The sequence below is a fragment of the Oxyura jamaicensis genome, chromosome 4 (assembly GCF_011077185.1).
Source record: "Oxyura jamaicensis isolate SHBP4307 breed ruddy duck chromosome 4, BPBGC_Ojam_1.0, whole genome shotgun sequence".
In the NCBI taxonomy this organism is placed as follows: Eukaryota; Metazoa; Chordata; class Aves; order Anseriformes; family Anatidae; genus Oxyura; species Oxyura jamaicensis.
This window is the reverse complement of record NC_048896.1, coordinates 91,741,946-91,761,429: the sequence shown is the minus strand read 5'-3', so window position 1 is coordinate 91,761,429 and position 19,484 is coordinate 91,741,946. Positions and strand designations below refer to the sequence as shown.

The window sequence follows — 19,484 nt, the reverse complement described above, 5'->3', positions numbered from 1 at the left end:
AAAAAAAAAAAAAAAAAAAAAAAAAAAAAACCTGTACAACAGCTCATCTTTTTGGAGAGAACAGATTGAACTGCTATAGGACTGTTTCCACTCTAGTCGCTATAACTGCATGAAAAAGTGTCACTCAGTCATTTAAAAGCACATAAAGTTGTAGACCTAGTCGTGGACTATGAACTCTCTTTCTTTTCTACATCTTTGTTCTGGTGGTACAAAGATCCCAAACATTTTATTACATGTAAACACTCCTCAATTGAAAGTGTTTAAAGTTAAGATTATTTGTGAACTAAGGATTATTTTATGAATCAATAGTTACTATTAGATACCAAAAGAATGAGAATACTAGAAAGGATCATCTGTGGTAAGATATATTTATTTATTTATTTATTTATTTATTTATTTATTTATTGTATAGATAGATTAAAGGTTTTGCTTGTTGTTTTCAGAAACATGTTTGAAACATGTTCAGAAACAAACGTGGTGTTTTGCATTTCAAAAGGGATTGATGTCATTTCTATATAAAGTTTGTAAGAAAAAAAATCAGGTTCCTTAAAAATCAAAAATACTATGGAGCTGCAGAAAACTGCAATTTAACATCAGCGATGTGTGGCTTCATTTTACAATAACAACATGACAGGGTTACTTGGACAAAACTCCATCTAAAAGGGTACAGAAATACCTACTAGGCATATTTCTAGTATTTCTTTTCTATTTCTACTTCAGCTACATTTTTCAGATTCGAAAGCTACTGGCAGCATAAAATCTCAGAGGTTTGTACACTGTTTTTAGGGAGAGCACTCAAGCTAAGTTTTTCTCCAACAACCTTGTTGACTTCAGCACAAGCGCACTTTGCTTTACTGCCCCAATGCATGAGGGTAAGCGTTCGTCCCTCCAGTCTCTTCAGTATCTCTAAACACAGCAGCAGTGCAGTATAATGATGACCTGTGTGAGGTCCTTTGTTTTTTAACAAAACACGGAGCCTGGGAGAAAAATCCAAATTTAATTGGTAAGGCCAATATGTAATAACTGTTAGACTTCAGAAGATCCATAGCTTGATCCATACATCAGTGAATTATTCATCTGATAAACACGACAAGGACTATTCCATCCTTAACTAGTCCATTAACAGATCTGTCTTCACAGATTTGTTTCAGTTCTACATTCCATTTTTCACTAGGTTTACAAGAGCAGAAACATGGTTTTTGAATAATTTCATACATTTTACAGGCAAGATCTCTAATATTATCATTACTTCTGATATACGGTTCAGTGCAGTTTTAAGACAATAACAGTTTTGTTGGACTTCTGTGGTTAATTTGCACTACCAATTACTTTGAGCTGTGAAAGCAGAGTCATTTCTGCAATTATGTGGTTTACTGATCCAGCCTTGATGTAACAAATGATGGAACTAAAAGACAGAATGACACTTTAAAGGCCAGATCACAGAAAACATGGATGTTACCTTGAAATCAAGAAAGAAACGGGCCTTTTTCTGAGGCAACCGTATGATTGCAGAACATGCAAGAAGCGTTTGATATTGCCTGTTCTTTCAATATGGGTTCTCCACCCTACATTAAACAGAAGTATAATTACCAGGAATAGTGCAATCAGAACGCTACTAAATCCTTGTCTTATTACCTTCTTGTCTTATTAAGGGGAGGGGAAAGAAAAAAAAAAGAAACAATATGAAAACAGTTTGCATCAGTTGCCATATTTTCATGTCCTTCTCTCTCAAACACACACTCTTCATATTTAGTTCCATACTAGCTTGAATACTCTTTTCTAATTAAAGATGAAGATATTATATTCAAAATGAAAAAAAATTCAATTTCAGGCCATCACAGATAATTAATACTGAATACATTTCTGGAAATTATTCCTATTAATGGCTGGATTTTTGTTTGTTTGTTTGTTTGTTTTTAATCAGAGATAATATAAACAGTTAAAAATGTGGGGGAGGGTCTATGAGTATTTAAATAAGCATCAAAGAAAGTGTCTAAATTATTTGCTAGGCAGAAACCTTGCAAAGTATCTTATAAATGTAAACATTTCTCATTTTACTACGGTTAATATGTATATATATATATATTTTATATATATATATTTTTTTCTGTGAGAATACATATTCTTAAACATTTTGGTATTTAACAAGAGAAATTTTTCCTGTCTAGGAGAAGAAATATCAAGATCCCATTAAAATCAAACAAAAAGGGATTTGGGGATTTGCTGCTGATAGCATTCCTAAGTTCTTAATATTAGCTTCAAACTGAAAGAGATTTTCCCCCTTATTTGAAAAGAAAAATAGAGACGAAATTCCTGTTTCAGTAGAGAGGTGGCTGGCTTGGATAGGCTAGTTAATGCACAATTTACGCACCTTATTTTTCATTGAGAGCATGGAAAATAATATTTTCATACTCCTTATCAAGGGGAATATCATGTTTTTTGAGAAGAAGACATAACTTGTTGGATTTTGCCCTTAAAGCAAAGCCCAATTCTCTAATGACAGTGATCTCCAGGAGCTCTGTGCACAGGTTATATGAGAAGCCACCTCTTCTAAGCGCTCCACATAACATCAAAATCATCACAGTCTTGGTCTAAACGAGGAGGCTGCATGCCCGTGTGACTGTGAATGCATGAGCTCACAACTGGAGCTCAACGGATTCTCTTTCAAATCCGTTTCCCCCAGATGGTAAATACAGATCTTTGTGCAATCAAAAGGCTTTATTTTGTAAGTTTGTGCCCATCATTTACTAAGGGAAAGCAGAGATCTCCTTGGAGCAAGTTTAATTAAACTGAGTACTTTAGCATTTAAAACGAGAAGTAAGAACAAATATAAATTTTATGCCAACCATCTTATATATATAAGTGTTCAAGATTTCTTCTTCCTTTGAAGTTTTGTCAGGATGAGCTATGCTTATAGAAGCCCTGCAGAATAAGTATACTTTTTTTTTTTTTTTTTTTTTTTTCATGTCTGTTCATTTTTGCATTAATATTTTGCTTTAAACTCTTAAACTCAACATTGTTTGAATTAGAGTACATATTAGAGCTGATATGGGTATACAAGGAAAAGGATTTAAAATTATGTTTGGGAAGCAGTACAGGAATTTCTGTAGCCTTCAGGCTTTTTTTTTTTATTATTATTATTATTATTATTATTGATTTTGTTTTTGTTTTTGTTTTTGGCTATGGAAATTAGAGTTACTCTTGGGTACTACAAACAGTTAAGTGTTTCAATGCATTCTGCATTCCGTATCAGGTTTTAAACTGTATCATGGTTAAGATTCATGACCAGAGACCTGAACAGCTGCAAGAGAAGCAATCTGATAAAACAGAAACAGAAGAACCCTCACCTCATTCTTATGCTTTATTTTTGTCTGTGTATGTCTGAAATCTCATTATGTGAGCTTTTAGAAACTGTACCCATGCAAAGCAATTAGACCTAGTTTCCTGGTATCATACTGTGAACTTGGTTCATATATTTCAGATCTAAGTAAACTTAGAGAGCTGTGGGATATCTTCCAGGAAAACATAATGAAAGTCAGCAAAATAAATAAGTATAAGACACTCACTAATCACTATCTGAGCAGTCATGTAAGGCATTGTTGTTTCTTTCATTTCTGCTTTTATTTCATTTGTGTGTGTTTACTTGGTTTGTATTCCTGAATACCCTATCTACACTCTCCACTTTCTTTCTTATTATGGAACTGCCTCTTGATAATATGTATTCATTTTCATTTGTTTTGGTGTGGCATATATGCTATAAATTCACATGTAGACTGGAACATGTAGTAAGGAAGAGCACTGAATAGTGTAACTACTTTGAATGCCATTGCATATCCTTTTGTGTGGCAAAGGAAAAGGAACAACATTATGTCCTTGGAAATAGGATCTTCTAAAGAAGGACTAAACTCACTGAGGTGTTAATTTGTGAGTTCTTTTGTATTTCTTATCTTAATCATTTTTTTTTTTCCTTTCTTCCAAATCCATCTTGACATTTTAGAGGTGAGTTTACTTCTTTTTTTATTTCAGCAATGAGAGATTTATAAGGGGAAATGGATCAGATTTTTTTTTTTTTTTCAGAATTCTGCTTCTTTTCTTCCAGGTGGGATATTGACTCTATAATTTCAGTCATCTAACACCTAACACTAAATTAGAAATTAGGAACCTAAAGCACCTTTCAGTGGTCAGTAGAGAATTATTAGCATTTAATTTAAGTGTGCCCAGTTTTTTTCTATATGCCCCAATGATGATATGGAAAGTCTACTTTCTTAATTAAGTATTCATGCAAGTCAGGTGATCTGCATTTCTGCTGCTATGGCTTAACAGTTTACAATGATGTTGATGTTTGTGAGAATGCTTAGCGCTCTTTACATAGTTTTGGAAAAAGCCTGGAAGGACATAGCTTAATATTTCTCTTCTGCTTTTTCAGGATGAATGCAGAATTTGATATTTTTGTATTTTGGCATAGTTACGGTATAGGAAAACCTCTCTTTCCTGTCTCATAGTCACCTGAATTACAGCAGGAAAAATAGTAACCATTAGTAAGAGGGCAATCTGAGACACAGGCTGTCAGGCAGGCTTCAGGATTAAGAATCGTTTCACATAGTTTTATTCTGCTATAAAGTAAATGTCAATAAATGAGTGACCTTGACTCTTTTAAGGTATTTAGGAGAAGTAGGCACTTCTGACCTATTTTAAATGTCTGCATTAGGGCAACATGATAAGAAATTTGTGGTTTCTCCATTGTAGAATAAAAGGGCATTATTTTGAGACCTCAGTAGTGCCAATTCCCTTTCCATATCTTTTTCCATATCTCAGTTTAATATGGTTATATTATCTCTTCCCCTCTCCCTCCCCCCCCCCCCCTTTTTTTTTAATCTCCTGCATATGTAGGTTGCAGGTTTTTTGTTTGTTTGTTTGTTGATGGATTTTTTCTCTGTGCTTAAAACAATGTCTCTCTGTAATATAAACAATGGAAATAAGGACATTCCTTTTTGCTGTAAAGTTAAAATAGTTTTGAACATCATAAACCTCTGTTGTTGATGGCACAGAAGAATTACATGGTCCTTTGTTTCTTTTTTTTTTTTTCTTCAAATATATTTTCCATATTATGAACATGCCTCACAATCTGACTTCAAAATGGAATTTATTGTAGGAAAAATCATAGAATCATAAAATATCCTAAGTTGGAAGGGATCCACAAAGATCATCAAAGATCATCAAGTCCAACTCCTGGCTCCACATAGAGTGCCACCCCCCACCTCGCCTGCCCTGTGTGTCCCTTTTGAAGAGCCTGTAGCCGTCCATCTCCACACACCAGTCACAGGTCTCTTACTATCAGGTTTTGATTATGTAAAAGGTGTCATAGCTCTGGGACCAGGCCAAGGCTTCTAGCACCTCTTGTTTGTTTCTCATGCTGTGTGTGTTCGTGTAGAAACATTTCAGATGTGCTTCATTGAACCCAGCCCCTCATGGGACAGACTGAACGGTCTTGCTAGCATGCAGTCCCTCAATTTTTTAACATGCAGTCCTATAGCTTATCACTGGCAGGCCTGTTTTTGTCCGTTTCCCCCTCTGAATTTAGTTTAAAGACCTATCAATCAGCCCTGCTAACTCTTGGGCAAAAATCCTTTTCCCCCTGAAGAAAGGTGCTTCCCATCAGGAGCCAGTAGGCCTGGTATCATGTAGAACTTCCCATGATCAAGAAACCCCGAGTTATGTTGGTGGCACCAGTCTCGGAGCCAGGTATTGCTCTGCTGGGTCTGCCTGTTGCTTTCAGTATTGTTCCCCACTACTGGAAGGATGGAGAAAAATACCACCTGTTGATCTCCTCTGAGTCCCTGATGCTCCTCAGCCTACCCACCTCCTCCTGAAACTCTGCCACCAGGCGAAGCAGTTCTTCAGCATGGGCATACCTCCCACAGGTGTGCTCTCTGCTTCTGTCCTGGCTCCCTTGGCTGCCTTGATGGGCCTTGGTGTAAGGAACCCCCTTTACACCACCATCCCCTACTCCACTGCAGAATGCATCTGCCCTGGAGCCTATCGCTCAGGGTATGAGAAAAAAAAAATGCATAAGAGAAGAGTTTCTATCTTTAAAAAGAGCTGTAGGTATACCCAGATGCATACAAATGTCAAATGCTGTGTTCCTGTACTGAATATATTTAAATACGTGGTTATAATTATGATTTTGAAGTGATGCCTTTAGTTAGTACAATGCTCGGCTGGAATTTTGTTCTCCTCAACAAGACCTTTATTCAATATCCATCATTCAAAAAAGATTTAAGTAAAGCAGATTTGTCTGTCATCTGCTCTCTTTTATAAGAGGGAATGGAAAGATACTTTTCTAAGTTGTTCCACAAAAGCAAGCTAATTAAAGGGTAGAGGTACCTATGGTAGTTCTACCTAAGTAGAATTATGCAATTCAAAGGAATTTTTTATTTTTATTTTTCATAGGTTGAATAACCAAATTTGATAAAGTAATTTTTGAGTCTGTGATCTTAAAGTCCAGGGGCTGGGCTGGGAGCACAATTTGTGTTTTCTAGTGAAGCTGCACTGTTTTCTACTAAACAGTTTTCAGGAGACAAGAAAGAGATGTAAAGAAACAATATGAACATGACTTTACAGACTCACGTGCAGGCACTCTGTCTGGACAAGGAGGCTTTGGATGATGTCTCTCCAGAGTACTCCCTCCCTTCAACATAAAATAAACATTGGCCTGTTGAATCTAAAGGAAAAATAATAATTATATGATACTTACCTCAGTTGAAACTACTGAGCAAAAAAAAAAAAAGTCTTTCACCCTGTCATTGTGGCTGCTACCCTGATATTTATAATACTTTCCTGGCAATTCCCTGATGCTGAGGGAGCATGAGTTCAACATACTGGATGAACTTTCCGTCCCGTAACATTTAGATAGTGATAGTCCAATATCACAGCTCTGCTAAGATTGTCAAACAGAACAAGTGGTTTTAAACATATCTTCAGAGGGCATTTCTGGCTTTGCAGGAGTGAGGCATCCCCTCTGAGTCTCAGCTGGTGCCTAAGACACGTTTTCACAAGGAGACGTTCATTTAGCATTTTTACTATATATATATATATATATTTGTATGTGTCTCCATTGAGAGGAAGTATGCTTAGACAGTCCTTCAGGGATTTGGAATCTGTGCCAGGTACCTAAAAAGTGCAATTGCACACTTCAGACATCCAAGTTTTTTTGTGTATGTGACCCCTAAGTCATGACCAGGCTGGATGGGACTTTGAGCTGCCTGAGCTAGTAGGAGGCATCCCTGCCCATAGTGATGGGTTGAAATTAGATGATCTTTAAGGTCCCTTCCAACCCAAAGCATTCTATGATTTTGTGAGTCTTAGACTAATGACCCTTTTAAAAGAAATATTATCTGAAGAGGAGAAGCTAAGGTCATTGTTCAAAGATGCACAGCATGTTTCTGAAGAGCTTTGGAAAGAAACGTGTCCTAGATTCCAGCCATCAGCTTTTACATTGTATTCCCTGCCTTTTTACTGAAAATGAAATAACTTATTAGCTGCTCGCCAGAAGAAGGCCAGCTGATAAGCTAAACATATTAAAAGAAATCCAACATACCCCAAATAAAACAATGTGCTTGGGAGATTTGCAGCTCTCACTTAAAAGGAGAGCTGATAGGATAATGATGGGGGTGGTGCGACCTCCTCAAACCTGCAAGTTCCTGAAGCATTTATTTAAGCAGCTGTACAATTCCTCCTATTGGTTCCCCATCAGTTTTATCTGTGGGAGAATAAGCGCGGGATATGGTCCATACTTGCTTCCTCACGTTGCCAAGTAACTGAAGAGGGAAGATGGTTTGTTTTCTGTGGAGGACAGGAAGGATCAAAGTGCTTGTGTGAAAGAATCATGGGTTAGAATTTAACTGTGCATATTTAAAGCAAAAACAGCTACTGAAAATGAATGCTAAGAAGGAGAATGAAACGTGCAAGTAACTGACTTTAAGAAATATAGTGCGAAAGAACTCATTTTACTTTCCCTTTCTAACTTGTAACTCTTCTGTCTAATCAGAGATCAGTTATGTTCTTAAATGTATCTTTATGCATAGTCCCAGCAAAATCAATGCCTTTGAAATTTGTGTGCATAGTTTGTGATGGTGTGACCTACCTGAACTTTGTTGAGGAGTAAGAGCAACATCTTCCATATCACAGGAAATAACAAGGGGAAATGGCTGAATCTACCAAGAGTTCTGTCTTTACTTAAGGTCATCCACATGATTTCAGTATTGTCTTATGTCAATACATCTGAAATCCAGACATGTGATGATGTTTTCCATCTTCAGTACGTCTTTGATATAAAAGAATAACTCTATTAGCATAAGTGAATTTTAATTAAATCCTCTTATGTTCATTTTTCTTGTAGTCTCTTCTGCATGGAATATCCGGAATTACTTTCAGTTAATTTAAAAATAAAAAATACCAGAATTTAATACATACGTACACATATACACATTTAACATATAATTTTTCATTAATGACTAAAAGTATTACTAGGCTTATGCAAGAAACAATAGCGGATGACTATACAGCCATAGCTCCTTTCTTGGGAAGCTCTTCTGTATGGGGCCCATCCTTTCAATGACTGCTGCTTTTTGTTGACTTCCCCGTTGCATAGGCTAAGGAAAAGTGTGATGTGCAGTGAAGAAACTGAATCCAACACAATACTGCCATTTAGAGGCATTCTGTACCCTAGGGTATACTTTCTCATATTTGCAAACTTCACAGCAACTAGAGCTATAAACTGAAGCCCTTATCCAGTGTGACTGACATTGGCAGAGCATGCTTCCTTCTGTACATTCCCTTGGCAATAAAAGAGCACTAAGGCACCTACTGTAGCTAATAGGTAGGTAATGTCCACACACACACAGAGAAACACAAACAGAGACATATATAAGAGCCTAAAGGTAAGGCCATATTCCCTTAGGCCAAAGTATATCATATATCAAAGGCTAGATTTTGCCTTCAGTACCTTTAGAAATGAGAACTGAGATTCTCCTGAGTATACACATTGTTTTTATAAAAAAGCCCAAGACTCAGTCAGAAACGTGACAGAACAATTGTTGAAAATACTGCTTTTTTTTGTTGTTGTTGTTTGTTTGTTTGTTTGTTTGTTTTTCCTGTACAGAAAGATCCTTAGGAAAAAAGATACCTTCCTGGGGATTTGGAGGACCTCAGTGCAGCCCAGGCCTCATGGGAATGTTTAGCTACAAAGCTGGTAGGCGTGCTCCCCTATGGGCAACCCTACCTCTTCTGTCAAGCCACTTGACCTCATGAAAATGCCATGAGGTAAATAACACTGTATTTCTTTAAGAACTGCAAAGATCATTAAGGACATGGGGCATGACAAGGGACTGATAGATCTAGGACTGTTCAGTGTGTCAAAGAGAGCTCAGGGGGATCCCAAAAGTGTATATAAATCCCTGATGGGGGGAATAAAGAGTCAGACTCTTCTCAATTGTGTCCAGAGTGATGTACAGAAGAAGTGGGCTCGAACTAAAATACAGGACTTTCCATTTAAATGAAAGAAAAATCTTTTTTTTTTTTTTTTTTTTTTTTTTTTTTTTTACTGTGAGGGTGTCATGTTTGAGATTTAAATGGTTGAGGTTTCAAAGAATCACCACCAAAGGTAGTAGTGAAAATGATTTACTGAAGGAAAATATTGTAAATGTGAAGCTTAACAAAGTTTGATGGTGAAGTTCAACTTATTACTTACTACACAGACGATGTAATAATGATTCAAATTCACTGATACTAGAACTTAATGCCCTGTGGTACAAGTTATGCATGATATGTCACTTACCAAAGATCTGCAGTTCATTAAGGGGTCTCTCAACCTCAAGAAATATCCTTGAGAGTCATCCCATCTCAAGGGGACATCACCGTGCAGCCAGCTGCTTAGCAAGGAGAGCTCCAAAATAACTTATTCAGGCTGTCATATGATGAAGTAGTAGTCTGTAGTCAGATTATGTAAAAAGGAAACTGTAAGCATATGTCTCTTTGTACACATGACTTCTTTCCTTGATAAATTAGTCTTGGAAGAACATCCTGCTACTCAGGTGTTAATTGTATGGCCTCCAGGCTTATGAACATTAAAGCACACCATGTAATCCAGTCCTGTGTGAGTTTCAAAGAATAGTTTGTGATTAGAGAAGGCCATGGCCTAATCAAGGTATAGGCCTTTACTTCCTTCAGAGTCTGAACCAAATTACTGCTAGTTTGGTCAAAGAGTTCAGTGCATCCATCACAGAGGGTCATCAAATTCGGGAACAGGTTGCTTAGAGAGGTTGTGGAGTCTCCATTCCTAGAGGTACTCAAAATGTGACTGGACATTCCCTGAGCAATGAATTCTGGTTGTCCCTGCTTGGAGAAGGGGTGCTTAGACTACACAACCCCCAGAAGTCCCTGAGAAGTGATGACCAGGTTAACACTGTCTTTTTTAAATAATTCTTTTCTCATTCTTATAAAACATTAAAATTACAAGCTGTGTGGATGGTGTATCTCTCCTTGTACAGTTGAGATTTCACATTGAGTCTGAGAATCACATTGAAATTCACACCAGTCAGTGGGGTTCTCTAAGAATAGGATGCCCGTGTTATTAACTAAAATACTCAAGGGTCAGAGGATGAGGTGTAATATGGCTAAACTGTCAACTACCAAGAGAAGGTGGCCTTGCTTACTCCTCCTGTTTAGAGCAGCCCTTGAATTATTCTTCCTTTCATATGAACCACATGCAAGGACAGGCACAATTTCCGGATGAAAATTCTTACCAGGAGCATGGTAAGAGTTAAAGCTGTCTGGACCTGGCCTGATGCTCTAGCCTGTGTTTTAGTGCTGCTTAGTTTACTAAGACAGACCTGAAGAGAGTCTATATCATTCACATCTGATTTCAAGATGAAGGCCAAAGAAAACACATTCTCTATAATGTTTATTTTCAAATTTTTATTTATTTATTTTTTTGTCCATTATTTATTAGTAAGGGGGGAGGGGGGAAAGACCACTAAGACCGCTATCATAAAAACAAGCAAAAATGAACAGACAAGCAAATAAAAAGAAAAAATAAAAAAATAAAAAACCAACCACAACAACAACAGAATCCCACAACATTCATGGATTAGAAAATTTTCTTGCAAAACATCATCATGAACTGTATTTTCTATGTTCTGGGTTTCTTCTGGAATGCTAGTAGAACCTGGTAGAACTCTATCAAGGTCAATGTATTGGCATCAGTTTAAACCAGATGAGAATCTGTTCCTTTCTACTTGTATGAATGTAAAATGATCATTACAGAGAGGGTTACAAGCAAAGGGCTTTCTTTGTAAGGAATAATTTGAAAAGAAGGTTTTCTTGGGGTTTGGGGTGCTTTGGGGAAAGTTTCAGCTTTTGGTTTGCCTGTCCCACAAGTTTTCCTTGTTCATTTCTAGAGCTTAGACACTTTTATCATACACTTACTTTGTACTACATTTATTTATAATTCTTTTACATTTACTGTAATTAAGTCTTTATTGATTTGACATAAACCAACAGCTGCATTTCACTATGGAAGTCAACTGAAAAATGCCATCTACTAAGCATGGACAATACGCTTGAGACTGCAGATGACATGTATTAAACTCTCATAATTTTCGTATCTCTTCAAGCACAGTATCAATTATATATACATACTTGCAGCCAGAGCTTCTACTTGATAGGCTGCCTATAAAGACTTTGCAGTATAATAAACTACAAACAACCTGCTACACTTAGATCGGTTTTAAATAGGGTTTTGTATTAAGAGAAATCTTTGATGTGGAAATTATTTTTCATTTGATATTCATCCTCTTAACATGATTGGCTTGGCTTTTGTAAGCAATATTTTTATACTTTATTTAGCAAATAAATTCACTGGAATTCATAAACAGCAAAGTAACTACTTCTGAACAGAACTATGTTTTATTGACATAGGAGCTTATACATATCAGAGCTGCAGAGGGCCCAGGAACCTGACTGTGCCATCTTCTCCTAGATTTTGAAGGCAGGGCTGAACACAGACCTCTTTAAGAAAGGGAACAGTACATAATAGGACAGCTGTTATCACAGAATCACAGAGTGGTTGAGGTTTGGAGGGACCTCTGGAGGCCATCTGGTCTAATCCCTGCTCCAGCAGGGCCACCCAAGCAGGTTGCAGAGGAAGCTTTTGAAGGTCTACAGGGAGGGAGATTCCACAGCCTCCCTGAGCACCAAAACCTCTCTGGACAAATCAAGTTAACAGGGTGACCTGGGAAGGAGTCCTTGTGACACAAGGATTTTATGGCATTCTGTGTATAAGTGAGTAGTTCCTCATAAGTGTATGAGGAAATGCTTTATACATGGGTAAGAGAAAACCCTCTTCACAGGAGCAGGGACAGAAACATTTGGTCCCTGTGGCTGGAGTTCCAGAGAGTACTTGTCAAATGACTATTGTATTTATCAAATAACTCAGGTATTTGTCAGATGGCTAGAAGAGTTATCTGGAAGTCTTACGATAGATGATGCTTGAAAGATGTGAAAATTCAGCCTTAAACTATATGTTTTACGGAAAAGATAGTAAGAAATCTTGATGTACCTAACAGAAATAGTGAGCACTGCCTTTGTCTCACATACCTCAGAAAATCTGACACCATAAAATTATCCATTTTTCTCTCCAAATTTATGAGTCTGTCCACTTACTCACATGGCCATAGATCAAGCCCTGATTAGACTGTAGTTACTGCAATCATGTGTAAACACATATTTTTGGTGTAAATTTTGGACACTAGAATATATGGCACATATCTGGGAACATGAACAACACACAATCACATCACTTAACATCTTCCTAAACCCTGGCATTCTGCAAAGGTGTGAAATCTCATTCATTTACTTCATACAGAATTTTTGATGCTGTGTTTTTGTTTTTAAACTTGCCAAAATTTAATTGAATATATATATATATATATAAATTTTATAAATACATATATTTTCCCAGTAGTTTATTTGCAAATGCTCCCTTTCTTTTCTAATTACATTCATTCTTTCTAACAGCAAACCCAACAACATTTCAGGGCAAGCTAGAGAGGACTCCTGCACAGTGCAACAAAAGGCAAATAATGAGGGAAGTTGCTTTCCTTGTGGAAGGAGATACATTATTAAACCAAACATCACTTATCACTGTGGAAACAGTGAAAGAAATATTTATCCCTCCTCCATCCTCCTTTTGTCCCACCCTCATTCACAGAATGAATCTTCTGATTCATGCCCTGTACCTGAATGCTCCTGCTAATAGAATAATTGGTTTCATAAGCATTGCTGATTAAGTTAAATACTTATAAATGTTTATAACACTTTACATAATATCCAGACGTTAAAAAAAAAAAAAAAAAAGAGAGAGAAAATTAAGGGTGAACTCTTTTCTATAAGTTCAGTTGTTTTACATGTTCCACCTAGTAATAAGAAGACTTAAATGCAGTTACCATAGTAACAAGGCAACATAACTTTTATGAAATGCAACTACTATATTATAATGATGGAGCAATTTTCATGGCCTTTGATTTTCTTTTTCAGGTTGTTTTTGTACTAAATTTCATGTTGGCAAGATGCAATGTGGTGTGTGTGTGTGCGTGTGTGTGTATTAGATAGACAGATTCAGAACATTTAATTCAGGCACCCAAAATAGCATCTCCACAATGAAGCTTCCCACTTGAATAGTGTGTATGTCACCAGGGTACCAGGGCTCTCTATATAATCCATGCTCAGCACCTCTCAAGGGTGATGCTTTGCCTCTGTTGCTGAGTTGAGAGGCACCTGCACAGTGGGAAGTGCCAATCAGAAGCAAGTGTTTGAGCTCTCACCCCTCTTGAGGACTCATATCCATACATAAAAAGATGCATTCATCCCTGCAAGCTGCAGGTATTTCACAGAAGGAACAACGTTAAAAGCTAAGACAGTCCAGGCTCCTTGAAGAGTCAAGAAAGTACTTACAAGTAATTCATTCTGTGTCTATGCTGAGTCACCCATAGATCTGCTGTTTCTCTGTATAAGCATCAGTGCTTATACAGAGCTCTTGGAAGATTTTGACTCCTAACCTGGGCATTTCAAGTAGGTGTCTGGTTGGGGCAAGAACTGCAGAGCACATCAGCTTCCCCTGAGAACAGCTGTCTAAATCAGAAAAGATAACCTTTTTAGGTTTATTTGCTGGTTGGTTATTTAAATCAGAATAATTCTGGGGAAGGCACATCTTCTAGTAAAAGCAATAGAGATAGAAGAAGGTGGCAAACTCCATAAATGAGTGGTCTGAGAATTCAGCTAGGAGCAAAAATCCTATACCCTACCTTGGAGTATCTCTGGCTGTCAGACATAAGACCAAGGAATAGTCCCAGATACAGATCTGCTCCCTTTTAGATGTGTGTCATAAGCAGCAGGTGACATTCAGGTTTGCTGTTGTCTGCTGCCCTTTTAACTTCATAACAATAACATGCCTTGCAGCAGTCTGCAGTGTCACTCAGCTGTTAGCTGCCATCCTGAACCTTTGGCTTCAGTCCGACAGCTGTCCTAGCGTGGAGAGGGGCTGAGAGATTTTCCTTAAGAAAATTTTAGCTTTTTCCATTAAAAGGAGTGAAATGTTGGGACTTTAAACTCCAAGTTGGATAGAATTAGTACAGTATTTCAGGCTCTGTGTGCAAACCAGAAGAATTTAGGGGAGAAGGGAAAGCCCAAGGTCTGAATCATGTATGAAATACTAAAACATCAGATAGGGAAAGGAGTATAGCCTGTGGGCAGTGTCTGGCTATTGTACTGTGGAGCCATCTGTGCACGGGCATCCTTCCATGGTCTCCTCCACCTTCAGCTGTGTTGTCACAGGCAAACTAGATAAGAACATATCATAGACTCATAGAATGGTTTGGGTTGGAAGAGACCATAAAGATCAATTAATTCCAACACCCCTGCCATGGGCAGGGACACCTCCTACCAGACCAGGTTGCTCAAAGCCCCATCCAACCTGGCCTTAAATACCTCCAGAGATGGGGCATCCACAGCTTCTCTGGGCAGCCTGTTCCAGTGCCTCATGCATGTTAATGCAAAACTTCTAAGCCTTGATTCTGTATTTGTTACATAAATCAAAGGAGCTATTGTAGGTCTGTTTGGAACTTAAAGTTTAACTAGTCAAGATTATCAAGTCATATAACTGGGTGGCCTGAAAGAGATCATTGAACCAGCCCTGGAAGAGGATCAGCCTTTTGCAGGGATTTATTTTCCACCAAGGTCATACACACACTGAGATAAGCACAGTCAGGTGGTATTTCGGTTTTCTTCTGATTGTCACACATGAAGTTACCTTGCTGAGGACAGAAGAAAAATGAATGAGAACTGAAAAGAAACAACAAATTTCAAGACATGTCAGCAGGGTTAAAGTATTTTATAAAAAGTTTGAAAAATATATATATTCTTAATTTGTTATAGGTAAGGTATTTTGTAGAGTGTGTATATCTGTATATTAAAATATATATACAAATAAATGTGTAAGTGACATAATCAATCATCACCCAGTAACATGTTTATTTTGTCTGTAGTATATTTCTGGTATGGGCATGAACACTTTTTTTCAATAAGAAGACATGTCCATGAAGAACTATGTCTAAGTGAATTTACACCTATGTGTGCCGGAGTTTCCCTAACTGACATTATATATAAACATATATATAAACAACAGGTTATGGTCAAAAAGCCATAAAAATGCTAAACAAAGCAAATAAACTACACTAAGCATGAGGCTGCTGTTTAAGTCTTATGTTATATTTGAATATAAGTGATTTCCTCCTTCTCCATAATTCTTAGCCTGTCCATGAGTTAAATATTGTTGTTCTGGTATACTTGGGTTCTTAATTCTAGATCCATATAAATGTTCCCAGTTCCCAGACTCTGCTCCTTATAACATCTGGGACACAGAAGCATCACAGGGGTACATAGCAGCTGTTCAAAAAGAAGTGTTGAAAACACTTAAAAAGAATTGCAAACCAGTTATTCTGGACTAATAAGATTACAGAAAACTACTATATCACACATATAATTATAGACAGTATCTAAGATTATGATAGCTTTCGATATTGAAGTAAAATTACTCTGCATTAAGAAGATCCCTTTGGACTTAGCTTCTCTGACAGAGCCTTTGTAAAAATACAATTCCAAAGAATTTAGATCAGGACAGAGTGCCAGTCAGTAGGGAAGGCAACCAATAAAAAGTCTTTTTTTTTTTTTTTCTTTTTTTTTTTTTTTTTCTAATTGTTTGTCCATAGTTAATATACCTAGATGCCCTTTTCATTTCTTAGTATCCTGTTTTCATCTACTATGCAACAGAAAGGAAAACACTTTTAAAGTTATCCTTTGTCCTTCCTCACACACAAGCACCGAGTGAAATAGTCAATGAGTATAAAGGTACAGAAGTCAACACATCCAACACACATCACCAGTACTAAACAGGGGCTGGCTACAAACCTGGAAAGTCCTGAGGTACACTTTGGAGCACCACAACTATATCCTGCATGTAGTAGTAATTCTGCGGAGAATAGTGTGCTGCTCCTGAATGAGCCAAGGCATCCAAATGAGCTGCTGATGGCAAGAAGCCACACAGGAAGCTAGTTGAAGAGAAGCAAAAACTGGTTTCACGGCAACTACTAAGTCCAATTATTCCCTGCTGCATAAGGAATGGGATGTAATGAAACGTAGGCAGAATGGGGATGGCGATTACTGAAGCACTTCTATTGGCTGCAGAAACAAGGTGCCTGATAAGAGCACTGGTGGGGAGTGCAAGCATGCACACGCGCATTTATGCATACACAGCCCGCGTGGCAGCATTTGGGCACCACAGAGCTGGAACTCCTGAGCTATTCAACTCAGTTCATTGCACTGATCAGGACAAGTCTGTGCATTCATTTAACTGTAAACACAGCTCAGCTTTCCTGGAAGGTCATAGTGGAGCCATAATTATCTCATTAAGCAAATTGTTCCACTATCTGATCAAGCTTTGAGTTCAGTATTTCCATTACCTCCTTTAAAATGTAAATGGAAGGGGCAAAATTATCAGCTGGTATCAATCAAGAACATGCTACTGCAGTCAGCAAAACTACCAAGATTTAAAAATAACTTAGGATCTGACCTATTAACTGTATTCTTTTTATATTGCTGCCCTCCTTTTTGTGTGTATTTTATTAAAAACCTTTATGATTTGTTCTATTATGCAGGAAAGAAATTAAAGTGATCTATATTCATACTGTGGTTAAATAAAATACATTTTACTAGGATGGGAGAGAAGCATGGTTAGAAGACGAGAAAACATCTAGGAACAAAGTAAGGATGAGAAAATCTATATTTATGTATTGGTTTCTATTATATGTCAGGATACAAGGCTTTGATTTCCAACCCTACTTCATGCCACTCAGGAAGTGGAATGCTACTTGATTCAACTTTGTGACTCAAAACCATCCTTTTTTTTTTTTTTTTTTTTTTTTTTCTGTCAGTCATCAGATAATGTTAGAGATTGTTTTAGAGATAAATTAAAGACTTTCTCTGATTTTGAGGAATGCCAGTGCCTTCAGAGGATTTATGCTGCAGCTGGTGTTCACTGGTTTCCTAGTTGGTTAGGTAGCATGCCAGGAAATGTGGGTACATGGATACTCATAGGACAGATTATGCCAACAAAGTGTTCTTGTGAAATTCCCATGTGCTAAATGATCCTCCTGTGATAAGTTATTCTGGATTTAGGGCCAGTTTATGAAGTGCATGTGACAGAAGGAACAAGCAGCAAGAAAGAAAATGCCTCATAATACAGTTGGATAAAAAAATAAAAATAAAAATAAAAATAACAAGGGGCAGCCTTTAAAAAAAGTGTTCCCCTTGTGTTTGCTCCCATAATAAACAGTAGCACTATAGATACTGACATCCTACTGAGATTTTAAGACACTTCTCCACCACATTTGCTTTGTGTTCTCATATCACTAGTCATTTGCACAGAGCCAGATTAACACTGTTTAACTCCAACCCTCCTGACAAAGAGGGGAATTTAACATCTAAACTGCTAGATGAGCATATGATGTGGGGTATATTGCTCATAACCATGACAGCGGTGCATCTACTAGGGCCTTTAGGTGCTTAACTCTTGCTGTTGGGAATATCTAACTACTTGTATGGATCTGGGCCTTATTATAGGACCTATGCTGTAGATTTGGGGCCAAAGAGCATAATATACAAAGCCTAGGAAAATGACTTTATTATCCATTTTATTCTTTTGGAGTCAGAGGAAAACACAGGAATGGTAACGGTTAATCAAACTAAAAGTTCATTCATTCCACTATCTTGTTTTTCACAAGGGCCAGTAAAAATAATTCAAGACTTAATTATATGTTTAAACACAAGGCGACTATATCCACAGATCATAGACAACCTGCATGGGACTGGCAGACATGACACGGGACCTACTTTCTCCAGAAGGAATGGCTAGAAAGCAGCCTATACTCACAGGACCTCTAAGACACCCCTAACCTGTGCTTAGATAACTGAATTGCACCCTCCAGAGTTTACAGAGTTACTTAGCACATCCAGTGAAAGTGTCTGTGATGTGGGAACTGAATCCTTCTCCACATTTCAGTCATTGTTTGGACTGCATTTACACTGGATATAATGGAAGTGCAGACATGCTTGTCAACACTTAGCTTTACTTACTTTGAAAGACCAGTCCTGTTCTGAAAAATATTTAACAAGGAGTTAAATATATATATATATACATCCAGGAATATTCTTTGCTCACTACACCCCCTCAGTAATGAATATAAATTTATTCCGTGTGTAGATCAGGGTTTTTCTGAAACAGATGTTGAATCCAAAGATTTTGTTTAATAGGCCTTGAAATACCTTCCTTTTCGGTATTTTGCTATTCACTTTTAAAAATCCATCTCTATTTTCAGCCTCTTTTCCATTCTGTGGCAATCATTTCTGCAGTTCATTAATTTTAGTTTATTTAACTTGTGCTGCCTGTTAATGTCTTTGCGCCCTCCTTGTCTGTGTAAATGAATAAACTTTTCCCTATTTACTTTCCTTCATGTTGTTCATAGTGTTCTAAATTTCTCCTTTAAGTGCTTTTTTCCAGGCTGAGGAACTCTAGTGTGTTTAATTTTCCATCTTGGGAAGCAATTATATGCCTCCATCCATCTTATTGCCTTCCTCTGTATCTCACATAAACCACAGAGGTAAACAAATAATTTGGTCAAGGTGGATATGCATGATATGCAAATCATGCATATGCCCCCCCCAAAAAACTTCTGAGAGGGCTAACTCTTTAGTTGTGTTCCAGATGTTTGCCAGCTCACTGGAGATTATGAATAGAATAGAATAGAATAGGATAGAATAGAATAGAATAGAATAGAATAGAATAGAATAGAATAGAATAGAATAGAATAGAATAG

The 19,484-nt window shown here is 37.3% G+C and overlaps 1 long non-coding RNA gene across 2 annotated transcripts in view; it reads right to left on the bottom strand.

Annotated features, from left to right (window-relative positions):
• The window catches only part of LOC118166485, an 88,526-nt gene that overhangs the window by 14,219 nt on the left and 54,823 nt on the right, over positions 1 to 19,484 (bottom strand). The window contains exons 3-5 of one of the 2 annotated variants that reach the window (XR_004750523.1): positions 16,522 to 16,661; positions 14,011 to 14,187; positions 9,836 to 9,943 (exon numbers count right to left, since the gene is read on the bottom strand). This is a non-coding gene — a long non-coding RNA (uncharacterized LOC118166485). The remainder of the gene's footprint in view (positions 1 to 9,835; positions 9,944 to 14,010; positions 14,188 to 16,521; positions 16,662 to 19,484) is intronic. The other variant, XR_004750524.1, reaches the window with a different exon arrangement.